The sequence below is a fragment of the Mandrillus leucophaeus genome, unplaced genomic scaffold (genome assembly GCF_000951045.1).
Source record: "Mandrillus leucophaeus isolate KB7577 unplaced genomic scaffold, Mleu.le_1.0 Scaffold110, whole genome shotgun sequence".
Lineage (NCBI taxonomy): Eukaryota > Metazoa > Chordata > Mammalia > Primates > Cercopithecidae > Mandrillus > Mandrillus leucophaeus.
Genome location: NW_012099210.1, coordinates 3,583,106 through 3,609,284, shown reverse-complemented (window position 1 = coordinate 3,609,284; position 26,179 = coordinate 3,583,106). Strand labels below are relative to the sequence as shown.

The window sequence follows — 26,179 nt, the reverse complement described above, 5'->3', positions numbered from 1 at the left end:
GTCTCAGAGCAGGAGAGGATGTAGTGACAGTGGAGTTTCAGGGAGACTAAAGGGGCAAGGATGGCAGGATAACCGCAGAGAGAGCCTGGAGTCAGGTCAGCCAGCTAGGGCGATATGGTGGTGACCTGGGGGTGTGGCAGCCAGAATCTGAGGCTATTAGGACATTTACAGGGAACAGGAAATGGGATTTAGTGACACTCGTGTGCACAATGTATATATTGTGGAATATAAAAGTCTTAAATGAATGCTTATGTTCGTTCAGTTATTTTGGTTTTAAGGAACAGAAATGCACTTAAGTAATTAAAGATTTGTACACAAGCATGGGAACACAGGAAAAGCCAAATAAACTAACAAAAGGAGGCTCCAGAGAGACGGTAACCAGAGAGTCCTCTGTAACCTAAATGGCTCTAGTAAGATGTTTGCTGTTTCATTTTAGTCCCTACCAATCACAGCCTTAACTCCGCTCCATGTGTCTGAATGGCAGTCCTCTCACTTCTGACAAATTCCCTACCCTTTACAAATATAGTTTCTATTCTTGATAGGTAATGAGCGAATACTTTGCAAATATTAAAAGTATGTATTTTCTTGTCCCCCTCAAATCCTATTCTTTGCAATTTTCTACCTTTCCACCTTTTTCTTGAATGTATTTTCTTTTCCCTCTCAAATTATATTCTTTGCAGGTTAAGCCATGAAACCCCCTTGTCCTGCAAGAAAATAATGGGCTTGAAAACCAGGCTTGGATGACAGGAAGAAATTTCAAAATCCCTTTTAGAATTTCAGGAACTAACTTGGATGAATCAGATCATAGAATTTCTCCTGGGGTATAGAGATGATACTCTTTCTTTTCTTTTTTTTTTTTTTTCATTCAATTGTCACTTTATTGCAAGATGGTAGAATTAATTGCAAATTTAAACTATAATCTGGTAATCTTTAGTCAGACCGCAAGTTTTTATAAAGACAAACTGCTTATTCAGAAGTGATCATGGAACAACTCAAAGGCAGAGTAGGAAGGATGAGAAACATTTGACTGGCCGATAGAGATTTTGTTCTCTTACTATATGAAACAAACTTTTCATTTTTAGGAAGGGTAAACTATAACTTCAGTAGACATCAATACAGAAAGATTTCGTCAAATAGACTAGTTTCCATTTAGTGTGTCAACTGTTTCTAGCTGTCTCAATTGGGATAGATTCATTTACGTAACCGGGGGTGCTTGAGCCTTCTTTGCCAGCAGCTTTAGGTCCGCAACGCACTTGGCAACTGTCTCCTTTTCCTGCTCTGCGGAGATGCTTCGAACCACGTGCTTTTCCACCCAATTTATCATGTGTTCTTGTTCCTTTCGACGCGTCATGTTCTGCACAGCTATGTGGTAGTCCAGGCGATTCTTCCTTATATACTCTATATAGTCGTTCCCGGTAAGTAACCTCCAAAGCCATAGCAATGTTATTCCTTTGCACATCAAAAAGGTAAAGGCGCTTCTGAGTCAGTGCCTGCTGCGACTTCTCCATATCAATTGCATTCTGGATTTGCTGGATGGAAGCCTGCTTCGCCTCTTCTAGTTGGGCAAGTTTTTGCTCATTGATTTTATCAGCAAATGCTGCAACAGAGGGACCATATTTTTTAATTCCATAGACCATTATCCCTATTAATGACATGGCAGTGAAGGTCTCTGTGGTAATCACATATATTTCTTTGGATAAAGCATACAAGATAAGCCCAGTTCCGAGCACATAGGGTCCTGTTACACCAGTTTTAGGATAAAGAAACTAGAAGAATTCCTCAGGGATCAGTCCATAACAAACTTTTCCTCCATATTCAGGAAGAGGTGGTACAGGGGCAAGGTGTGGCTACCCTGTATGGAAGGTCCTTGTTGCCTGCAATACTCCTGGACCTAGGAAGGCTGCATTCTTCAGAGACGGGGCCACTGTGGTGGCGGCGGAAAGTACCACCTGGGACAGCATGGTCAGCGAAGGTGCAGGTAGCAATCTTAGAGTCCCTGTCGAGATGATACTCTTTCTATCTAATATGGCTTAGTCACAAGGCTTAACTAGTGATGGTGAAAGGATGGTAAGATGCAGGCGAAGACAAGGAAAACCCCACCCTTTCTAGCCTGAAGCACTGTGGGAAAACGGAGAGAGGCAGAGATGGAAAGACTAACTTCCTCTTATCTCCCAACACTACCTCAAGGCCAAACTTCAAGGGCAGTGGGCAGCTTTAGGAACATCCAGGTAATTTGGGGTACTGGAATGGCATGAGCATTTTGCTCCAATCCATGCCTGGGACTCTAGGAGGCAGTCACTTCCCATGTTGCCCTCTGCACCTCTGGGACAACTTCATCAAGTTGTCCACCTGGAGGTGCCATGGGGTGAGATCAACTTCCTGATGTTTTAGTTTTTGAGTCAGCTTTTGGTGCTCCAGTGACGTGGATTCAATGTAGAGGAAACAGAATTTGGGGAGCTCTATTTCTCAGTAAGTGTGTTTTGATGCTGTGACAGACAAATGGGAGGCACATCCCATTAGGAAGGGTTATTCACATCAGTAAAGTGCAGTGAGGCCACATGAGCCAGGGAAGGCCATCAGCCACCGCCCAAGCTACGAGAGGCTAGATCGCAAGTGGTACCAGCCGCCAATTGTAGCTATGAGTACCAGCGGGGCCAGCTATGAGCAGCTGTTCAAGGTCATGGCTGTGGAGACTAGAGGAGACAAAGAATATTAAATGGCATTTGGGCCTCTTTCCCCTCAAAGCCACAAGATCATATAAACTCTAATCTGCCCTACCCAGACATCACATTGATACAGAGAAGGAAAAGAAATAAGATTCTAAAAAACTGAGTAATACCTAAGAATGTCAAAATTATTGCTTCAAGCTAAGAACTAGACTAAAGCATTTTGCTTTGTTTTGTTCTTTTTGTTACCCAGTGGGTGGGGCTCATTAACAAGATTAAGGCTGTTCTAAATCAAATAAAGAAGTTATATTTTGTCTGCATAGTGGAATTGTAGTTTAAATAAACGTATAACCTCATCACCAGAGTGTATGTTTGCTCATAGTTTCCACTCCCTCATACCCTCACTTGAATATGATCCATCATGACATCTCCGCCAACTTCTCAATTGCTCTTTAAATCATAACCTACAACTTCATTTTTCACTCTTAAGCATCTGGCTTGCTCATTATTTATTATTTCAAGGAATCCCCTAGCCAGAGAATCTGCTTGCTCCAAGTTATTTTTCTGTCCCAGGTTGTATGGATTGAGATTTTAATTTTGAGTTAGGAAATAGGGAGACGGAGCTACACACAAAAGAATTTCCAAGAAAGCATCTAAAGGTAGATAAATTAATAGTCAATTCTTCATTAGTTTGCCTACGGTTAACGTCATGACCAAAGGAGAACTGGGAAGAGTGCCTTGTCAAGATATTAAAAATGTTCTGTCTTGACAACATGTTGCTTCCCTTTAAACCTCTCCACTTATGTAATTCTTATAAACCTCTCCACTTATGTAATTGTGATTGAGTTTTTCTACTACCAGAAATAAGCTTAGGGAGTTCTGTAAGTTTCATCTCTTTTCCTTATATAGGGAACCAGGGAATCAGTCCGTTCTTTCTTATGCAGAATTTTATTTTTATATTATAACTACCCAGATATTATAGTTAATAAGACATTGCCATTATAGAATAGAATGATTTTCCAAAGAATTTAAATATATTAAAAGAGATGAACTAAAACCACACCATGCTTGAAGATTCAGAAGATAGTTCAGAATTTCGCAGACTCTCTGGGTTATAATTATAGAAATCAGCTATCATTGTTCTTTCTGTGTGCATCTAAGAGAGTTTTTGGTTAATAGTCTAAGTCAGCCTATAATGTGTATCTCATGTTGCATTTGTTCTAAGTTTCATTCTATCCAAAAGCAAATTCAGAGTGTCCTGTGGTGCATTTCCTATCTCATAAACATCTTTGTCAGGAACTCCACATGTTCACACAGCAGGGGTATTGAGGTTCATTTAAGGGGAACCAATTGGAAAGCTGATTTTAGGTGATGTACACTTCAGCTTGAGCACAGTCTGGTGAGCTGATGGCAAAGCCACATGACGCCCCCAAGGGTGCTGGGAAAAAGAGGTGGCTACTGGTTTACTTGCACGTCTACCATCAGCTGAGTTTAAACCTGCCTTTTTCCCAGTTCATGTGTCAGTGGCAAGAGGAGCACACTGATATGAGGATTTTATAGCTGGCGTTCGGTTTAAACCTGGGCATTGTTGTCTACTCAGAAATATCACATGGGTTTACGCAAGGCCAAACCAAGAGACCAGTGGAAATGAGAAGGCACAGAAAGTCTTTTGTTTTCCAGCACCACTCCTTAGTGTCATATGTCAAAAAAATGCACTTCAACATCAGTAATTGTTAAAAAACAGATCATGATAGAGCCAAATTATAAAGGAATGTAGCTTCAGTTACAGTTGTAGATAGACAGCATATCATCCTTTACCCTCTTGCCACAGTGGCTCATTCATTCGTTAATTTTCTTTCAACAAGTACTTGGTGAACATATACTATATACCAGGCTCTTTGTAAATTGCTGGATTACAAGTCTTCCCAACTGGTTTTTCTGAATTCTAGAAGGACCCTCTCTTACCTCAGACTTATTAGTATATTTGCTTGTTTGTAGAATTTTTGCTCCCAACACAGCTCAAAATCTGAGGACAGGAGTATGTACAGTGAGCAGTCTTGGGGAGAGAGTTCAGTGAGGGTTAATGAAGGCTGGGGGCATCTGAGATTACATAGCCAGACGTTCAACCAGAGAAGGATTAAGGGGTGAGGTTTCTGGGCATTCCCCCAAGCACCTAATCTATAAGGGGCACTAAACAGTACTAGACATAGAAAAGAAAGGACACGGGTTTTTGCAAGAACTCGCCTCACGGATTGCATTCTCTGTGGCTGGAAGGAACACTTGGACAAGAGACTTGGATTGGGGCAAGGGCAGATGAATGTTTTGATTTCCTGAGTGGAGTCCCCATGCTTAGTTGAAAGAACCGAGTTGCTGAGGAAAATAAAAGAAACTGAGGGTGGACATGGTGGCTCATGCCTGTAATCCCAGCACTTTGGGAGGCCAAGGTGGGAGGATCACTTGAGCCCTGGAGTTTGAGACCAGCCTTAGCCAAATAGTGACACCCCATCTCTACCAAAATATAAAATTACCCAGGCATGGTGGCATGCACCTGTGGTCCCAGCTACTCAGGAGGCTAAGGTGGGAGGATTGAACGAGCCCAAGAAGTGGAGGCTGCAGTGAGCTGTGATTGCACCACTGCACTCCAGCCTGGATGACAGAATGAGACCATGTCTCAAATACCACCACCACAACCACAACAAAAGAAACTGAGGACTCCCTACATATCTTCCTTCTCAGCTTTTCCCCTTTGTAGTGCACAGTCTCTCTTCCAAGTTAAACAAGTGTTTAAAGAGTATTAAAAAATTGTCAATTAGCTATACAAGGTGCCTGATTCCATGTTTAACCATCTTCTTGCTTCTCTGGGATCTACAATCTGTGTGGCTTGAAAAGGAGGAAGGCAGAAAGCCACGTGAGAGCTAGAGGGGTGTTTAGAGTTAGAGGAGAACTCCAGCCCAATTTCTACCCCTGCCCTTCTGCCTGCAAAGCAGAGCAGGCTTTTGAAAAATGTGATGTGAGTCAATGTGTCTAAGGCCATCTCTCCTTTCTCCACGATGGCATCTCCCTTGCTCCAGGCACCAAGTGCTGTGGGTGTGAGCCCTGACAATTTAGAGTTCGCCAGGGTGGTTCCAGACATTCCGCTTGCCCACCCTTCATCACAACTTAATTGTTACCTGTTTGGTCCCCTTATGGCCTTACTAGCTGATTCTTACTAAAGTACTGTGTTCTAAAATAATGGTTGACTTTGGATCCATGTCTAACTTCTCCAGATAGAGGCATAGAGTTCAAAAGCAAAACATGAGAGATGGGTAGTCTTTTTCAAAGGCATGCATCTGTCATGGTGGGCTCTGTGACAGATGGAGAGAGATTTAGGGGCATGTGCATCTGTCAGTGACACACTCAAAACCACAGCACCTGCGTGGCAAAAGAAGTTCCCATTCATGCCACAGGTCTCCTCCTTTAACCTCACTGGTTAAGTTCCAAGTGATTTTCAGGTGCAGTACAAACCAGAGGACATCAGGTTTTGTTAAATGTTCTTTCCCTGTTTTCCTTTTTAAACTTCTTCATCTGCTTACTGTAGCCTAGCATTCATTAGCAGGAGAGAATGGTTTTTCATTTTAGGGGTAATACATTAGTGAGCTTTTTCTCTACTGTGAACAACGGGTGCATGGAAATCATAGGCGGGGAGAACAGGCAGCAGCAATCAGACTAATACACTCTGCGGGGAGGAGGAGCGCCAGGCACTTTAATTGACTCATGCATTAGGGATCTGAGACCATTTTAAAAGATCTCAGTCTGCAGTAGAACAGTCTGTCAGCTTTCATTTGGGACTTTAAAGTGAACTGGGGAATATTACCTAGGGAGAAGAATTTTGTAAATGTTTTACACTAGTTTCTTATGAGCATATATTAGAATTCAAATATATTTCTTTAATCCTGTTGACAATTTTTCACTTGGAAAAGACTTGAGCAAAATAGCTCTTATGTGATTTCACTTGAACCAACAGGCCCCATTACCATTTGAAATAAAAATCCCCTTGAATTTAAGCTTTTTTTCTTCAGTGTGGTGATTTATTTTTTATTTCTAATGGTTAATCTCCTTGATTCCTTCCATTTTATTTACCTTTTGTTTTTTCTCAAAATATTAAGAGTCATAGGCAACAACAGAAAGTGGAGTGTTTTATGCTTAATTTCTGATACAGAAATTTGGCAGAGTGTTTGACTAAAGAGTTTTATGAGAAATAAACAGACATCTTTATGAACTGAGGGTTTCCATGAGCACATTCCCACATTGACCATCTCCTGGAGACAGGTAACATATCATTCTCTTCTGCATTTTTAAGAAAGTGTGAGAGGCATTAGCAACTATTTGATAAAATCACAGAAGCAAAGACTCTAAGTGAAGACTGAGAAGTAAACAGCTTCGTTCCAATTTGTTTACATGGATTATTTAGTTTCTCTCTCTCTCTCTCTCTCTCTCTCTCTCTCTACAGGTTCTCACTCTTTTGCCCAGGCTGGAGTACAGTGGCAAGATCTCGGCTCACTGCAAGCTCCGCCTCCCAGGTTCATGCCATTCTCCTGCCTTAGCCTCCCGAGTAGCTGGGAATACAGGCACCCGCCACCACACCCAGCTAATTTTTTGTATTTTTAGTAGACATGGAGTTTCACCATGTTAGTCAGGATGTAGTTTCTTTTTTTTTTTTTTTTAATGTACTACTCTATCGTATTCTTATTCTCTAATAATGTAAGAGAAGAAAAATTGCATTAATTATAACCATCAAATTTTAGTTTCTAAAAGAGACCTTAGAATAAGAAGGATCTAACTAGGTGTGATGATATACACCTGTAGTCCAAGCTACTTAGGAGGCTGAGGTGGGAAGATCCCTTGAGCCTGGGAGTTCGAGGCCAGTGTGGACAGCATAGCAAGACCCTGTCTCAAAAAAAGAAGAAAGAGTAAGGCGGATCTGGCATTTACTGAATGGACAAAGAAAATAAAAATTCTATTATTCCAGGAATTTTTAAAAAACGAGTTTTTATTTGCTGCTATCAAATGTGAGTATGGAATTTGAAACAGGGTGGAACTCGAAAGCAGATAATGTAACTGAATATGAACTGAGGTAATTGAAAAGCACTGAGGTAGTTAGGAAGGATGAAAAAGACCTACTATTTGATAGCATAACAGGGTGACAATAGTCAATAATAATTAGACATTTAAAAATAACTGAAAGAGTATAATTGGAGTATTTGTAACACAAAGGATAAATGCTTGAGGGCATGGATACTCCACTCTCCATGATGTGACTAATTCACAGTGCATGCCTGTATTAAAACATCTCTGTACCCCATAAATATATCTATCTACTATGTACCCACAAAAATTAAAAATTAAAAAAATAATTGAGGCCACTCTAGGAATGTGTGTGTGTATAATATCTTTCATTTTATAGCAACCCAGTCTGTCAAACTTCCTTTTTTTCCCCCCATGGAATTTATAAATTGGGAGGAGCATTTTGTATACTTCATAAATTAACTTAACTTTGATGGTCATTTAAATCTTTCAGTGAGATCCTGGAAAACGAAGAGGCTAGAGGGACACAATATGACAGTGCTGTGCTGAGGGTATATTGAGGAATATCTGTTTTTTAGAATCTGAACTACCGGAGGAAATAACTAAAATGAATGAACAAATGTAACTTGGAGTGAAGATAAATAACAATTACATGGTCGGGGTGGTGGCTCACATCTGTAATCCCAGCACTTTGGGAGGCTGAGGCAGGCAGATCACAAGGTCAGGAGTTCAAGACCAGCCTGACCAACATGGCGAAACCCCGTCTCTACTAAAAGTACAAAAATTAGCTGGGAGTGGTGGTGGGTACCTGTAATCCCAGCTACTCAGGAGGCTGAGACAGGAGAATCGCTTGAACCTGGGAGGCAGAGGTTGCAGTGAGATGAGTTCACGCCACTGCACTCCAGCCCGGGCAACAGGGAAAGACTCTACTTCAACAACAAAACAAAACAAAACAAAGCAACACAACTACACTTCGCCAAACACAATGCTATTCATGTACAACATTTCACTGAGTCTTTACCAGACCTTGAGAGTAGGGGTTCTCATTCCCATTCTGTGGAGGGGTGCTGCCCAGCTGGTCTGGCACACGTATCCTCTGCTGGGAAATCCAATGCTGTCTGTCCTAACCCTTGAGGCCTTCCCAGTAAATACCCTGCTACCCACAGTGGATAATTCTTCTACCTACAAAAATATTTACGTAGGGGTAAGGTTGCCAGAATTAGCAAATAAAAATAGAGAACACCCTTCATATGTCCCAAATATTATATGGGACATACTTAGACTAAAATAATTTGTTGTTTATCTGACAATCAAATTCAACTGGTGTCCTGTAATTTATCTGGCAACTCTAGGTAAGATAACAATGGGAACAAGGCACCTAAAGGCAAAAGTAGGTAAGAAATTGGAACCCAACAATGAGCCTAAGGTCCAATAAACAGTGAGGAACGTTCCTAAGGAACAAAAGATGTATCTGACTTACTCTTCTATCAAATGAAGCTGTAGTAGAAAGTGGCGGCAATATCAAGATGAGGGTAAACTGGAAAGAAGTATACTTGGGGTAAGCTTTCAATAACAGGGACAGTTATCAAGAGTTACTTTTATCTAGAAAGGACTCAGTTATTATTCCCTGGAGTAAGGCCTACCATTCTATCCCTAATGGCTAATGCCCTGGACACCAACAGTAGCCACTCATTATATGGGCATTGAATAACTGAACTGGGAGAACAAACTTAGGAGTGATATTAGTTGCCATGCATTAGCTCTGTCACTTTGATAAGGTTACTTAACATCTTTGGGCTTCAATGTCTTTATTTGTAGAATAGAGTTAATATTATTGCCTTTTGCTCAATAAATGGCAGAAGTGGCTTGTCTTCTTCATTGTCATCATCATCATTATCATCATTATCTAGAGTAGGAACTGGTAAACGTTTTCTGTAAAGTCCCAGATAGTAAACATTTGAGGTTTGTTGGGTCATAATGTCTCAGTCCCAAGACTCAACTCTACCATTATAGTCTGAAAACAGCTACAAACAATACAAACAAGTATGAACATGGCTGTGTTCCAATAAAATTTTGCTTACAAAAACAGGCATTGGGTCAGATTTGGCCTGAGAGTTGTGGTATGCCAATCCCTGATTTAAAGCAGGGCTCCTCAATCACCTCGCAAATCTCATCATTACAGGGAAAGGATGGGAAAAGAAGAAAGGAGGTGCCCCTGGAACTGGTAGATAAGCTGGAGCACATTTCTAGCAGAAGGTGTGTAGAAGCCCCACACCTAAGTGTAGAGAAAGGAAAGTAGTAGAAGACTTGGGTGTCAACTGTGTGTGGTGAATAACAATAGCCTTTTGGGAAGCCCTGACTTAGAAGAATAAGTAAGAAAGATGTAGCCTCTCTAACAAAACCTGGAGGGCAAGGATTGGATTTTACATACTTCTATAATAATACCTAACATATACCGGGTGCTATATTATGTGCTGGCTGCTGTGCTAAGCACTTTATATGCATTATCTCATTTAGTACACCCCAAATTCTCAAGGAACAGGCATATTACTCCCCTCACATTCTAGATAAGGAAGCTGAGATTTGGAAAGACTCATGATCATAGTTACCCAGAGTTCAATTTCAAGCAGTCTGACTCCAATGTCTGAATGCCTAACTCCCGTACCATATTGCTTGTATCTTGTACAGGCCTAGCTCAGTACCATGTACAGGGCTGGATTCAGGACCATTCTATAACCATTTGTAGAACAAGCAAATGGATGGATGGATGGACAGATGGATAGGGCTTTTATTTCTAGGTAAATCATTATCCATACAGTAGATGCTTAACCTTTGGCAGAATTGTTAGCATGTTTATAAATAATCTTACGAAGCTATAGATTAGGTTTTCCGGGGAATCTGAAGTATTTTAGCCACAGGATGTCTCACACATTACCATAATTTACTAGAAGTGTGAGGAATTTATCTTCCACAATTCAAATGTGGAGAATGGGGCATAGAGAGATTATAGGTCTTCTTAATTGCAAAAAGTAAATAGTGAAAAAACTAAAGCAGTGTTATTCCAAAGAAAGGGTTTTCTTTACCAGGTTTGATGGGACAATGTAGCTATCTGTCACAAGCATTTTCACAATTTCTCAGTGACTTACAGCAAAATATTAGTAGCTGTGTTGAGTAAAAGTCTGCATTTTTGAAAAAGTGCAAAAGGAGACCGAGGCGGATGTATCACCTGAGGTCAGGAGTTCAAGACCAGCCTGCCCAACATGGTGAAACCCCCTCTCTACTAAAAATACAAATATTAGATGGGCACGGTGGCACACGTCTATAGTTTCAGCTACTGAGGCATGAGAATGGATTGAACCTGGGAGAGGTTGCAATGAGCTTAGATGGCGCCACTGCACTCCAGCCTGGCTGACAGAGTGAGACCGTGTCTCCAGGAAAAGTAAATAAATAGAAAGAAAAAGTGCAAAAGGGAAAAATATAGCTTATAAATAATTAATAAGTGCCTGGTTTACTTTTTCATGTTTTTGTTTTGTTGGTTGAGTTTTTTTTTTTTTTTTTAAGAGAACAAAATCCTTGCAATATGCGGAGAAAGAAGGAAGTGAGAGAAACTAATTAATGTATTTCTCTATGTTCCCTTGGAGAATCATGGGCTTTGTATATTGAAAGTCATTTTCCTCTGATGATAGGAGATTGTGCTGAAATTTCTGTAGTGGGACATGGGAAAGAGTAAGAAAATGCATGAAAACCATCCCAAAGCCAGTGACTTGTGAGAATCTGGCGTGTACTAGGGGCTTGTTGGGAGATGGGCTTTGCAGCTTTTTCACTGCCTTTTCCAGAAACATCTGCTACTAGTATTTTAATTGGTTCTTCTCATCCCCGTAAATAGTCAATGACTTCTACATGATGTTGAGCTAACAAATTTTTTCCCACTGAAAATGTTTTAAACTACAATAAAATACACAAAACATAAAACTTGTTATTTTAACCATTTTTAAGTGTATATACAATTTGGTGGCACTAAGTAAACTCACAGTGTTGTGAATTATCACCACCATCCATCTCCACAACTTCTTTTAATCTTGCAAAACTGAAACTCTGTACCCATTAGACTAAACTTCCCTCTCCCTAGCCCCTGACAACCACCATTCTACTTCCTGTCTCTATTAGTTTGACTGCTCAGATACTGTCTTAGTTCATTATCTGTTGCTTATAACAGAATACCGGGTAATTTATAAAGAATAGGAATTTCTTACAATTCTGGAGGTGGGAAAGTCCAACATTGAAGGGGCACATCTGGCGACAGCCTTATTGTTGGTGGGGGCTTTCTCTGCTGAGTCCCAAGGTGGTGCAGGGTATCACATGTCGAGGGGGCTGAGCATGCTAAGGTGCTGGCTCGGGTCTCTTTTATAAAGCCACCAGTTTCCTTCCCAGGATAACACATTAGTCCATTAATCCATGAATGGATTAATCCATTCATAAGGGCAGAGCCCTCACCATCCAATCACCTCTTAAAAGCCCCGCCTCTCAATATTGTTACACTGGGGATTAAGTTTCAACATGAATTTTGCAAGGGACATTGAAATCATAGCAGGTACCTCACAGAAGTGAAATAATACAGTATTTTTTTGTAACTGGCTTGTTCACTTTGCATCATGTCCTAAAGGATATACATCCTCAGAGCTGTCTTTCTTGACACCCCCAAGTGATATCCCTCTAAAAGTTTCCCATAACACGATGAACTTCTCTTTTATATAATTTGTGAAAGTTGTGATTTTTAAGTTAAAAATGGGTATTTAGTAGGCCATGCAACTATGATGTCAAGGAAGGGTAGGGAATTCAGGTATAACCAACTCCAGCATTTCCAGCAATGTCCCTGGGCCTCTCTGTGTTGGTTTCTTTCTAAGCTAAGCATTCCACTCACGGTGGAGATTGTGTTGTCCTCACAGTCAGTCATTCAAGCTTAAAAGGTCACAGGGTGACTTGGCATTTCTATGTGTGATGATATTTCTAGTGTCTGTCTCCTTCCCTGGATGGCAAGGTCACTTTGTACCCTACATCCCTGGCACATTTCCTGGCATAGAGTGAATGAATGGAGGGTTAACGAGACCTAAAAGATTCATGTGTGAAGAGAGGAGAGGAAGGAGACATGACTAAACTGGGAGGCATGATGCCTTTAGGATGATGGCTTTCTGTGGAGAAGTTCCTGATTCTTTAAAATTAGAATGCATTTGATATAAACTACACAAAGGCAGATGGTTTCAAAATCAAAGCTTTGAGAAATTGAGACCTTATTTCAACAATTGCTGAAATAAGAAAAACGGTTCTTTTAAAATATATCATATTCTAAAAAGAATTTTCCATTGTTAAAAAATTGAGAACTGAGTGCAGAGTTCCCATCCACCCCACACCGAGTTTCTCCATTATTAATATCTTATATTACACTATGGTACACTTGTTACAATTAATGATCCAGTAGTGGAAACATTATTATTAATTACAGTCTAGAGTTGATTCAGATGTCTTTATTTTGTTTACTTACTTTTTTCTGTTCCAGGATCCGGTATTCATTTTCTATGACCACTGTAAATATTTTTGACAAACTGGGTGGCTTAAAAATAACAGAAATGTATTGTCCTAGAGGCTAGAAGCCTAAAACCAAGGTGCCAGGAAGATTATACTCCCTCTGAAACCTATAGGAGAGCCCTTCCTTTTCTCCTCCTAGCTTCTGGTGGCTGCTGGCAATCTCTGGTTCCCAGGGCTTACAGCTACATAATTCCAATCCCTGCCTTCACTGTCAAGTGGCCTTCTCCATGTATCTTCACATGGCCATGAGATTCTTATAAGGACAGCTGTCGTACTGGATTCAGGACCTACCCTACTCTAGACTGCATCCCAACTTAACTAGTTACACTGCAATGACCTTATTTTCAATTAAGGTTGTATTCTGAAGTACTGGGGGTTAGAATGTCAACATATCTTTTTTGTGAGAGGAGATATGATTTAACCCATAACAGATCTCATGCAAGACACCACATTATGTCATGTCTCTTTAGACTTTGCTTGGCTGTGGCAGTTTTTCAGATTTTCCTAATTTTCTGATGACTCAACAAATTGAAGACTACTGGATATGTGTTTTGTAAGATGTCCCGTTTTTTGGAATGTGTCTGATGTTTTCTTATGATAACACTAGGGTTATGTGTTACTGGCAGGAAGGTCACAGAGGTAAAGTGATATTTTCATCACATCTTATCAAGGGTACACAGTGTCAACAAGATTTATCACTGTTGATGTTGACCTTGGTCACCTGGCCGAGGTAGTGTTTGTCAGGTTTCTCTACTGTAAAGTTACTCTTTTTTCTCCCTTTCCACATTGTGCATTTTGGAAAGAAGTCGCTATGCACAGCCCGCACCTAAGGAGTGGGGAGTTAGGCTCCTGCTCTTCAGGGTGAAAGATCTACATAAATTATTTGCAATTCATCTGTGTGGGAGATTTGTCCCTTTCCCCGCATTTATTAATTTATTTAATCATGTATTTATATCAGTGTGACCTCATGGATATTTTATACATTGGATTATGTTCCATTACTACTCTATTTTGTTGCTCAGATTATTCTAGTATTGCCAGTGGAAACTCTTACAGTTGGCACCTGTGTCCTTTTGAGAAGCTAGTGCAGAGTTCTCACCTACCCCACACCAAGTTTTTCCTTTATTAATATCTTATATTATACTATGGTACATTTGTTTCAATTAATGATCCAATAGTGATATATTATTATTAACTATAGTCTATAGTTGATTCGGGTTCTTTATGTTTTTTAACGTAATTTTTATTATTAAGTATAGTCTAAAGATGATTCAGATTCTTTATTTTTTTAACTTCTTTTTTGTTGTCCCAGGATGCTGTAGTAGTTTTCTATCGCTGCCATTAAAAATTTTCGTAAAAGTGGGTGGCTTATAACCTCATGCTATGAATTGAATTGTGTCCTCCAGAAATCCATATGTTGAAGCCCTAAACTTCAATGTGACTGTATTTGGAGACAGGGCCTATAAGTAGATAATAAAGGTTAAATGAGGTGATAAGGCTAGGGCCTTAATCCAATAGGACTAGTGTGCTTCCGGGCGCGGTGGCTCATGCCTGTAATCCCAGCACTTTGGGAGGCCGAGGCAGGCGGATCACGAGGTCAGGAGATTGAGACCATCCTGGCTAACACGGTGAAACCCCAACTCTACTAAAAATACAAAAAATTAGCTGGGCATGGTGGTAGGTGCCTGTAGTCCCAGCTACTTGAGAGGCTGAGGCAGGAGAATGGATTGAACCCAGGAGGCGGAGCTTGCAGTGAGCTGAGATGGCACCACTGCATGCCAGCCTGGGTGACAGAGCGAGACTCCATTTCAAAAAAAAAAAAAAAAAAAAAGAAGAATCAGAAGAGACACAAAGGAGCAAGGGAGCATACTCGTACGCTTTCCCTCTTTTCTGTCTCTCTCTCTCTCCCGCCTCTGCGTGTGTGTGTGTGTGTGTGTGTGCACGTGCATGCACAGAGGAAAGGACGTGTGAGGACACAATGAGAAGATGGTCTCCTACAAGCTAGGAAGAGAAGCCGCTCCAGAAACCAATCCCTTGACATTACCTTGATCTTGGACTTCTAGCCTCCTGAGTCATAAGAAAATAAAGTTCTATTATTCAAGCCATCCAGTCTGTGGTATTTTTTCTTAAGACAGCCCTAGCAGACTAATACATCCCATCAATTTCTTTTTCAAGCACTTCCATATTTTCTGGTACTATAAGATGCTCCAGACTTGTATATTTCCTACCCAGTCCTAAAATCAGCCATTTGTTTTGATGGAACCCTGGTTCCTTTTATCAGAGAAAGATATTAGACACCAATATTTGGGCAATAAAAAGCTTTTAAATAAGGAAAATGAATGGTTCGGGAAGCTGAGAGGGAGAAGAGAGTTGTAGGCACAATGCCCATGAAAAAGGAAGGCAGGGAATTGCCCAAGTCAAGCAAAGATTTCCTCGTTAGAGATTCGAGTGGTTAAGGTGAAGAGAGATGAGTGCAGGGATATGAAGAGGACAAGCACAGAAGGTCCCAAAGTCAGCTGAGAGGTCAAAACAAAGGGCTTTGTTATTAGCTAAGCTACTGATTCTCAGCCATTGAGGAGGTCTTCGAGAATTGACTAAAGATATCCATGTTCCATTGCCTGCCCCACTTTCGAAGAACAACTATCTAGTTGATTGTGACTTCGGAGTCTGAGATCATAGATATCTTCAAGAAGTCCAAGCATGATGCAGAAACATATGGTAGGGAATCTCTGCACTTACAGACCTTGCTGCCCAGCTCTAGCCATCTAGTGAACTTGACCATCAGGTAACCAAGCTAGTGCCTCAGATAGCTTCATACTGAACACTAATGACTGTCAGTCTTTCAAATTATGTGGCCATTTAAATTGATGGCTAGGATGACTGGTTGCACATCCATTCTGTCACTGAACTAGGCTCTTGTCTTTAAACTCAACCATTGAATTTTCTGAGCTTCCTCTGAATGTTGTTCCACATGCAGTCACATTTTAACATAAGTCATACGTCATATCTTGGCAGCCAGGAATGACCAAACTTAAGCATCTTGCTGGCACAAAAAGAGGTCTTAATGACTTGACTTTGGTCATCTTGGGCAAAAGGGTAAAAGTGATTTGTCCTAGGGAGGCTGTGTACAGACTACAGATTATTGCGGGGAGAATTTGTACGGCATCTGGCACACAGAGCTCTGAAGTGGGAACACCTCACTTGCCGTAGTTCTCACCCCAGTAGGGCTTCCTCCTTTTTTCCATCCTTTTCCTCTTATCAAGCACTTGAGCCTTTGTCTCATACCCTAGCTGTTTATGGCTTCTAAGTTCAATGTTCTATCTAGACCTTTCATCCTTCAAGGGCCCCAGTTCAAAATATCTTCTTGTTCTTCACCACTCATCAAAATTCCCATTTTCTGGGATTCTGATCTCATCAAGATGTTGGGAGAATGCATTTTGCTTAGTTGGTTAAAGAAGTCCATCATAGACTGTGAATAACTTATAGGCATTAACACATTAATTAACACATATTATGAATACATTAAATGCATGCAACCTTTTTCAAGCACATCTGATTTATGTATATGCATGTGCACGCACATGTGTGTGTGTAAGGCATGCACACAGGCACTCTTCCCATGACTTGTGTCCAACCTGAAGGCTGTAGATCATGGTGATTAGGAGGGCAGGCTCTGGAGTCAGTCTACTGAGTTTTCTATCTGGACTCAGTCTCATTATTTATGACACTGTATGAAAGCTACTAAGGCTTTCCAAGTATTAGTGTGTCTTCATCTCTACAATAGGTCTAGTAATAAAGGCTATCACTTTAGGTTATTGTAGAGTTAAATGAGATGATACATGTAAAGCACTTCAAGGAGTGTCTGGTGCACAGTAAGTTGTCAAGTAAATGTTAGTTATTATGATAATGGGTAATTGAGACAGTCATCCTCCCATCCTGCCTCTGCTTTGAATATCAGAAAGGTGGGACACAATTTGATATTCCTTTCTCAAAAATTTCTTGCTGATGAGAAACACATCTTCTTTTGTTTTGTCCATGAGTAGATTGCAAAATTCCAAGAGGTCAGCATCTTACCTTAAAGTAATTTGAAGGTTTGTGCTATGGACTAAATTATGTTCCCTCAAAATTCATGTGTTGAAGACCTAACTTCCAATGAGATAGTATCTGGAGATGAAACCTTAGGGAAGTAATTAGATTTAGATGAAGTCATGAGGGTAGGGCCCCATAATGAGATTAGTGCCCTTAAAAGAAGAGCCACCAGAGAGCTCACTCTCTCCCTGCCATGTGAGGACACAGTGAGAAGGTGGCCGTCTACAAGTCAGGAAGAGAGCCCTCACCAGAAACCAATTATGCTGGCACCCTGATCTTCAACTTCCAGCCTCTGGAAATGTGAGAAATAAATGTTTGTTCTTTAAGCCACCCAATCTATGGCATTTAGTATGGCAGCCTGAGACAACTGATATAGTTTGAGTGATAGCATGTCCTTACAACTATCCAAGTATTAAATATCAGAACTTTTCAGTGAACTCAAAGAAACTTAGCTTATTCAGTTTTATCTTAATAGTAAAGCCAAGATTTAATCCATTAACATGTGATCAGGCTAACTATGTTAATTATAACAACAGGGCACAACCCCAGCCAGATTTCTTTCAGATGAATCATAAAATATTATTTCTGAACTGAATAAGAACTTAGGAGTCATTTGATCTGTCTCCCCATATGGCAGATAAGGTCACTGAAGCCCATAGTGGCTAGAGGTTTAGTATAAGTCACACAGCTAGAGCCCAGATTTTCTCCCTCCATACTAGTGTTCCCCTCACACAAGGCCTTAGTGTATATCCTCAGTCACAAGGAGGCCCTGGAGGGGCTGTAGAGGATGAATTAGCCCAAATCAGTGCTCCTAGAAAGAGTGCAAAGATTTCCTTTCTAAAGTGTCTTTATATATATTTGAGAAAACACTGTGTAACAGCACTGACTTTTTATTTTTACTGTAACTTGGAGAGTCAAGGAAACTAGCTTATTTTTTAAAAATAATAGATTTTTTTTTTTTTTTTTTTGAGACGGAGTCTCGCTGTGTCACCCAGGCTGGAGTGCAGCGGCGCGATCTCGGCTCACTGCAAGCTCCGCCTCCCGGGTTTACGTCATTCTCCTGGCTCAGCCTCCGAGTAGCTGGGACTACAGGCGCCCGCCACCACGCCCGGCTAGTTTTTTGTATTTTTAGTAGAGAGGGGGTTTCACCATGTTAGCCAGGATGGTCTCGATCTCCTGACCTCGTGATCCACCCGCCTCGGCCTCCCAAAGTGCTGGGATTACAGACTTGAGCCACCGCGCCCGGCTAAAAATAATAGATTTAAACTTCCTCCTGAGCTCCTACTCCCTCAGGGGGTTAGGGATATGGGGAGTGGTGGGACTGGCACCGTGGGCGGGGCCACCTACATCTGCCAACAGACAGTATCACTGTCTCTTCCATTTAAACAGTTTCTTCTAGATCATTTCGATTATTTGGGGTTGGTCTTTTGAATTTCTTTCCTCTCTTTCTGCTCCTTCTCAGGATGGCCTTGAATCTGGGTGCAGGTTTGTGGTCTGGCCTTTGGCCTATATGTCTGAGTTGTACCTGGACCCATATCACCTCTGGGTCACAATTTGGCCCTAGCCCAGGCCTCCAGTAGCTCACTGATTCTTTCACTGGCTTCTGTCCCTTTACTGAGGCATGTGGGAACTTTTGGCTCCTCTCTCCCAGGGACAGGCACGTTGCATCCCTCAGACCAAAGCCTGTTTTTTAAAATAAAGTTTTATTGGAATATGGCCATACTTGTTTATATACATACAGACTACAGCTGCTTTTATGCTAAAACAATAGTATTGAATAATTGTGACAGAGACTTTCTTGTCCACAAAGCCAAACATATTTACTGGTTAGCCCTTTACGGAAAGGTTTGCTGACTACTGCTCTCTAATAGAACTTTCTATGATGATGGAGACATTCTTTCTTTGTGCTGTACAATGCAGTAGTCTTGAGCCATACATAGTTATTGAGCACTTGAAATGTGGCTAATGCAACTAAGAAAACACATTTTAAATTATATTTAATCTCGATTACTTTAAATTTAAGGAGCCTGTGTGGCCAGTGGCTACCACATTGGACAGTGTAGTTCTAGACACTGAATGAGCCTTGAGGAGCCAGGAATTCTACCTTTGGGTCTTCTCCCTGGCCATTTCTCTATTACTGCTCCTGGGACATGTATCCACGTGCAAGGTTTTTAACCAGGGGTTTGCATCTTTCCTCAGACACAGTGGGGAAAACATGCTATTAAACCCTGATGTTCCAGATTCTCCCATATCTAGCAAAGGTTAAATGTGCAGCACTATCTACCCTACCCCAGTGTTTGACTCAAGGATAGGACACAAAGAGAGAACTTTGTAGTACTCTCCTTTTTACACTATCCTTTGGGTCTAGGAGGGCAGGAATTCCCTCCTTTCTCATGTGGCTAGGACTTCCCTTATAAGATGCTCTATCTTCCTCCACGATGACACTGGTTCTTTTCCCGTCAGAGGACTATCCGATGGATGAGGTGCAGAGATAGAAACCAGCTGAACTATAAGGGAGATCCATCATACTGGCATTCCAAAATACTGTTCTTGATAGGACTGCTGCATTACCTCGATTTATGAGAGGTGTGAAGCTTGACTATGCTCAGATTCATTGCACATTTGTTGGGTATGTGATACGTTTCAAGCACTTAATCCACTGTTAGGAAGAACACATTCTGCTCCCCCGCCCCCCTTTTCTGTTCTTCCCCTGCATCCCCAAGCTGACAAATAGTTTCACAATCATCCCTTTGAGTCTGATTTCAGCAGTTGTAGAGGGAATACTTGCGATATAAGCATAGCTTTTTCTTGAATGATTTAAATTTTTTTTTTTTCTGAACAATTACCTTTTCTGGAGAGCCATTCTTGATTACCTCATTTAGGTCCACATCACTCACCTGTCCTCTTTCCCTGCTTTACTTTTCCCCAGAGCACTTCATCACCTGACAAACTCTGCGATTACCTGATGAGCTCATGTTCTGTCTCCCTCTTTACAATATAGACTACATGACAGCAGGAATTCTATTTGATTCATTGCTATATTCTTATTACACAGAGCAGTGCCTGACAGAAAGTAGGTACTCAAATATTTTTGAATAAGTAAAAGAATCAAGATTATACCTTCTAGTGTAACTTTGATGTCTGAAGACAAACCAGGAGCCACTCACCGCATGGTAGAGTCTGGTGTACCCCTTGGCTGCTTGCAACATGGCCGCCGCCATCTGGTGACGACCATCTCTGCCTCCTGCCCTGCAGCCCCTGCCACCACTGCCTGGGAACCAGCTGTAGGATTAGGCCAGCTGTAGGATTATTATACTTTAAGTTCTGGGGTACATGTGCAGAACGTGCAGTTTTGTTGCACAGGTATACATGTGCTGTGGTGGTTTGCTGCACCCATCAGCCCATCACCTACGTTAGGTATTTCTCCTAATGTTATCCCTCCCTTAGCCCCCCATCCCCCGACGGGTCTTGGTGTGTGATGTTCCCCTCCCTGTGTCCGTGTGTTCTCATTGTTCAACTGCCACTTATGAGTGAGAACATGTGGGGTTTTTTTGTTTAATTTTTTTTTTTGGTTTTCTGTTCTTGTGATAGTCTGCTGAGAATGATGGTTTCCAGATTCATCTATGTCCCTGCAAAGGACATAAACTCATCCTTTTTATGGCTGCATAGTATTCCATGGTGTATATATGCCAATTTTCTTTATCCAGTCTATTATTGATGGACATTTGGGTTGGTTCCAAATCTTTGCTATTGTGAACAGTGCCACAATAAACATATGTGTGCATGTGTCTTTATAGTAGAATGATTTGTAATCCTTTCAGTATATACAAAGTAATGGGGTTGCTGGGTCAAATGGTAGTTCTAGTTCTAGATCCTTGAGGAATCGCCACACTGTCTTCCACCATGGTTGAACTAATTTACACTCCCACCAACAGTGTAAAAGTGTTCCTATTTCTCCATATCCAGCATTTGTTGTTTGCTGACTTTTTAATGATCAGCATTCTAACTGGTGTGAGATGGTATCTCACTGTGGTTTTGATTTGAATTTCTCTAATGACCAGTGATGATGAGCATTTTTTTCATATGTTTGTTAGCCACATAAATTATTCTTTTGAGAAGTGTCTATTCAGATCCTTTGCCCACTTTTTGATGGGGTTGTTTTTTCTTGTAAATTTATTTAAGTTCTTTGCAGATTGTGGATATTAACCCTTTGTCAGATGGATAGATTGCAAAAATTTTCTCCCATTCTGTAGGTTGCCTGTTTACTCTGATGATAGTTTCTTTTGCTGTGCAGAAGCTCTTTAGTTTAATTAGATCCCATTTGTCAATTTTGGCTTTTGTTGCCATTGATTTTGGTGTTTTAGTCATGGAGTCTTTGCCCATGCCTACAACCTGAATGGTATTGCCCAAGTTTTCTTCTAGGATTTTTATGGTCCTAGGTCTTACGTTTAAGTCTTTGATACATCTTGAGTTGATTTTTGTATAAGGTGTAACGAAGGGGTCCAGTTTCAGTTTTCTGCATATGGCTAGCCAGTTTTTCCTCAACACCATTTATTAAATAGGGAATCTTTTCCCCATTGCTTTTTTGTGTCAGGTTTGTCAAAGATCAGATGGTTGTAGATGTGTGGTGTTATTTCTGAGGCCTCTTTTCTGTTCCATTGGTCTATATATTTGTTTTGGTACCAGTACCATGCTGTTTTGGTTACTGTATCCTTGTCATATAGTTTGAAGTCAGGTAGTGCGATACTTCTGAATAGGAACAGCTCTGGTCTGCAGCTCCCAGTGAGATTGACGCAGTAGGCCACCATTTTCAATGCATAAACACATTCCTCAGTTCTGTGGTGTTCTTGGTCACACATTTATGGAGTTTCTGAAGGGCAGTGGAGATTACTGCCAGGCACAGCACGACCTCTATGCAAACAAGGAAACTGTAGAAATTCATTACTACTCCACCAAGAGGCACCCAAAAGAGTGGTTGTCCTGGACACAGAAGTGTTGTATTGAAACCCACAGGGCATTTTACAAGAGTTCTGACCTGGATGGGGTAAACCTCAGTGCATTTCCTTTCTGTTGCCTCGGTATTACTGGATTGAAGAATTGCCACTTCTTGTTAGGAGGTTAGTTTCATTTATCATTACTTACAACTTCATACTCAAAGCACAGAGAATTTCAAGTGGAGTATATTGAAGTAGACTTCAGTTTCTTTGCATCATTTCTATATTCAACTTTTAAAATTCTTTCATAACCCTATTGAGTGTCCTTTAACTAAATTAACATGACTAGAATGAACCACCCAGTTCCTGTGGAAGTCACATACAAGAACATGAGGATTTCTTACTACACACAATCCAACCAATGTGACCTTAAACAAATTTATAGAGGAACTTAAGAAGTATGGAGTTTTCACAATAGATAAGAGTATGTGAAGCAACTTATGACACTGCTCTTCTGGAGAAAGAAGGTATCCATGTTCTCGATTGGCCTTTTGATGATGGTGCACCACCATCCAACCAGATTGTTGATAACTGGTTAAGTCTTGTAAAATTTAAGTTTCATAAAGAACCTGGTTGTGGTACTGCTGTTCATTGCATTGCAGACCTTGGGAGAGCTCCAGTACTTGTTGCCCTAGCATTACTTGAAGGCAAAATGAAAGATGAAGATGCAGTACAATTCATAAGACAAAAGCAGCGTCGAGCTTTTAACAGCAAGTAACTTTTGTATTTGGAGAAGTATTGTCCTAAAGATGTGGCTTCGCTTCAAAGACTCCAGTGGTCATAGATACAACTGTTGCAGTCAATAAAACTGGGGTCCCTGATGCTACTGCCTTGGAAGTGGAACTTGAGATAGGACCTGATTTGTTAGACATATTAGCCAACATGTTGGCTTAGTGATCAAGTCTAATGTAGCTTCCATAGGAGTATTGAAAGGCAGTTTTACCAGGCCACAAGCTAGATAGATTTGGCAACCTCTGTGTTTGGGTTACAGTGAACCTATTTGGACACTTGTCAAAAGATTCTTGCTGTTAGCATTTAAAATATGCTTGTCATTTGTACCAATTGACCTTTCCTGAAATCATGCCGTATTGAGTTATGTGTTGTTTAAATCTATTCCCACGCCAGAATCTTATCAATATATAAGAAAATTAGGAGGATTAGGTGCCACCTGGCACAATATTTGTATATTTTTAGTACCATACAGAACTAAAATCCTAGGAACTATGAACACTCTAGACCTTATGTAGTTTATTCCTTCAATCATTTCAAACATTGAAAGTAGGGCCAAAAAAAAAAAAAAAAAGAAAGAAAGAAAGTAGGGCCTACGTGGTGACTTGCCTGCTCTCTTTCATACTCGCATGTATCAGGTTTGCTTAACCATTGATTCTTTTTTTTTTTTTTTTTTTTTAACCAAGTCTTACAGTGATTACTTAATGTGTTTCAATAAATCTTACTTTGTGCTGTTATGAAAAACCTCCATTTAAAAAATCTACATTGTATAGAAGCACATGTCTTTAATGTCTTCAGACAGAAAGGCCTTACAGTTAATTTAATGTTTGCAATCTGAGGTGCAACTTCACAGGGAAGGCCTGAGAAAAGAATGGGAGGGGGCTATTCATTATTTTTAGCAAAATATTGCCATGGTCTTGTGCAGAGCATGTGGGATATGCCCTTTAATTTAGTAAAATATTTTTTAAAGGTAGAGATGATTTGTTACTGTAGCTAAAACAATTCTTAATCATAAAATTTCTGAAATTCTTGTAATTTTTTCCATATTTATCAGAAGTTGTTTACCAACTTATTTTTGTTTGAAAGTGATTTTTTATTTCCTTCTCTTCCTAACCTTTCTTGCAAAAAAAGAAGTGGGTTTCTGCTAATAAACTGAGCAGACATCTAATATTTTATATGCCTTTCGAGCTGTGTAACTTAATATTTGGATACTTGATAATTTGTTTTATTATGTAATTGATGAAATAGTGATGTATATTAAGGTTAGTTCAACCATATATTTATACTGTCTGGGGATGTGTGGCTTTAGTTCTATGGGAGAAATAATTTGTCAGTGTCCCTCAGCTTGTAAAAACTTAATGTGAGAGCTTAAACATCTAAATAAATAGTGAAATGCATTTATCATCAAAAAACAAAAAACAAAAAAAAAAAAAAAAAAAAGAGAGAGAAAAAGAAAACAGACTGAACTCCTTCCCTATCAGGAGTAAAGACAAAGAAAGACAAATGAGGTGAAGGAGATAGGGAATTCCTCTTCACTGCCTTTGTGGGGAGAGGGAGAAACAAAAGTTGTAAAGGAATATGGAATCCTACCTGCATCAGGGATTGAAAAACCAAAACTTTGAGAAGATGAACGTGACCCATTATGGGCAGAGAAGATTTACAAATCGATGTGTTCAGATTGCCAGATTCCAAGTTTTTACCATGCCCATTTTTTACTTGTTTACAAACACTGTGCCCCAGAATAATTTCTGAAACTTACTTATTTACCTAAAATTTCAGTAGTTGTCAATGTGTGGAGGTGTCCTTTATTTTTAAATAACATAATTAGGCTTATGTTTCTGTTTGGAATGAACTAAAATGTTTTCAAATTATTTTTCACCTTAGCATCTTTAAGTTGCAATAAAACTGGTCTAGCAAGTAAAATTTCTAAAGAGTTATTTCAAATGAAATTATATATATTTTATCTATAATATTATGTCACATATACTACATATTATACATATGTATAAACCATAAAGTATTCTGCATTAGTAAGGCATTGCTACTGTTATTATTATTAGCAATTCTGTAAACACTTTGAAATAACTTGGAATAATCTTTTCCCCCCCTTGCCAAGAGTGTGAAATTATTTAAGAATTGGACATGGCCTAACATTTAGTTACTTAATGAAAATAGCATAGATTTCCCATTCTGGTGAAGTGATAGAAAGCTCTACAAGCTCATCAGATGGAAAGTAATGGCTCTGAAAATGCAAGAGAAGGGAGAATAGGAGAATCAATTAAATTGTTCTTGTAGTACTAATTACAAATTGTGAAGTGCTGGTTTTGTTTTAGGAGATTTTGAATGGGATTTTACATTAAGGCATATGTAATATCAGGCTAGTTAACCCAAGAAGAAACAAGTCTGGGTAAGTGTTTGGTTATTTTCTTGCCTCAGAGAATTACCTGAATATATTTACTCCAATGATCCCGATTTTATGTAAATGAGCAAAATCTGTGCAATACAAACAGCCCAGATTCAAAGCAAACGTTTGAGAAAAATCATCACTAAAGGCAGGTTTTTGTATTACCTCCCCCCTGTTTTGTGTGACTATGACAGAGATGGGGGTAGAGGCAGAAGTAGTCATTTAAGCATGCTGTTTCCTCACCTGTAAAATGAAATGGTTAAATGGTTAAGGATCACGTGCTCAGATGCTTATGTGGGCCCAGCATATATGTGTATGAAGTTTGCTGCTGAGCTTAAGATCCTATGGAGTTACTGAGGACTGTAATAAATAGAACAGGTATGGTCTTCCTTAAAGCATTCAAACTCAATTTTTTTTTTTTTTTTTCAGATGGAGTCTCGCTCTGTCGCCCAGGCTGGAGTGCAGTTGCACAATCTCAGCTCACTGCAAGCTCCGCCTCCTGGGTTCACATCATTCTCCTGCCTCAGCCTCCCAAGTAGCTGGGACTACAGCTGCCCGCCAGCACGCCCGGCTAATTTTTTGTATTTTTAGTAGAGACGGGGTTTCACCGTGTTAGCCAGGATGGTCTCGATCTCCTGACCTCGTGATCC

General features: G+C 40.2%; 1 protein-coding gene and 2 pseudogenes across 2 annotated transcripts in view; 2 read left to right on the top strand and 1 right to left on the bottom strand.

Moving 5' to 3' along the window:
- The window catches only part of UPP2 (uridine phosphorylase 2), a 147,489-nt gene that overhangs the window by 61,747 nt on the left and 59,563 nt on the right, over nucleotides 1-26,179 (top strand). The gene's annotated exons all lie outside the window — the stretch shown is intronic.
- LOC105547964 lies at nucleotides 848-1,961 on the bottom strand (annotated as a pseudogene). The gene has a single exon (XR_001007319.1). The product of XR_001007319.1 is annotated as an ATP synthase F(0) complex subunit B1, mitochondrial pseudogene (transcript).
- LOC105548118 lies at nucleotides 22,678-23,202 on the top strand (annotated as a pseudogene).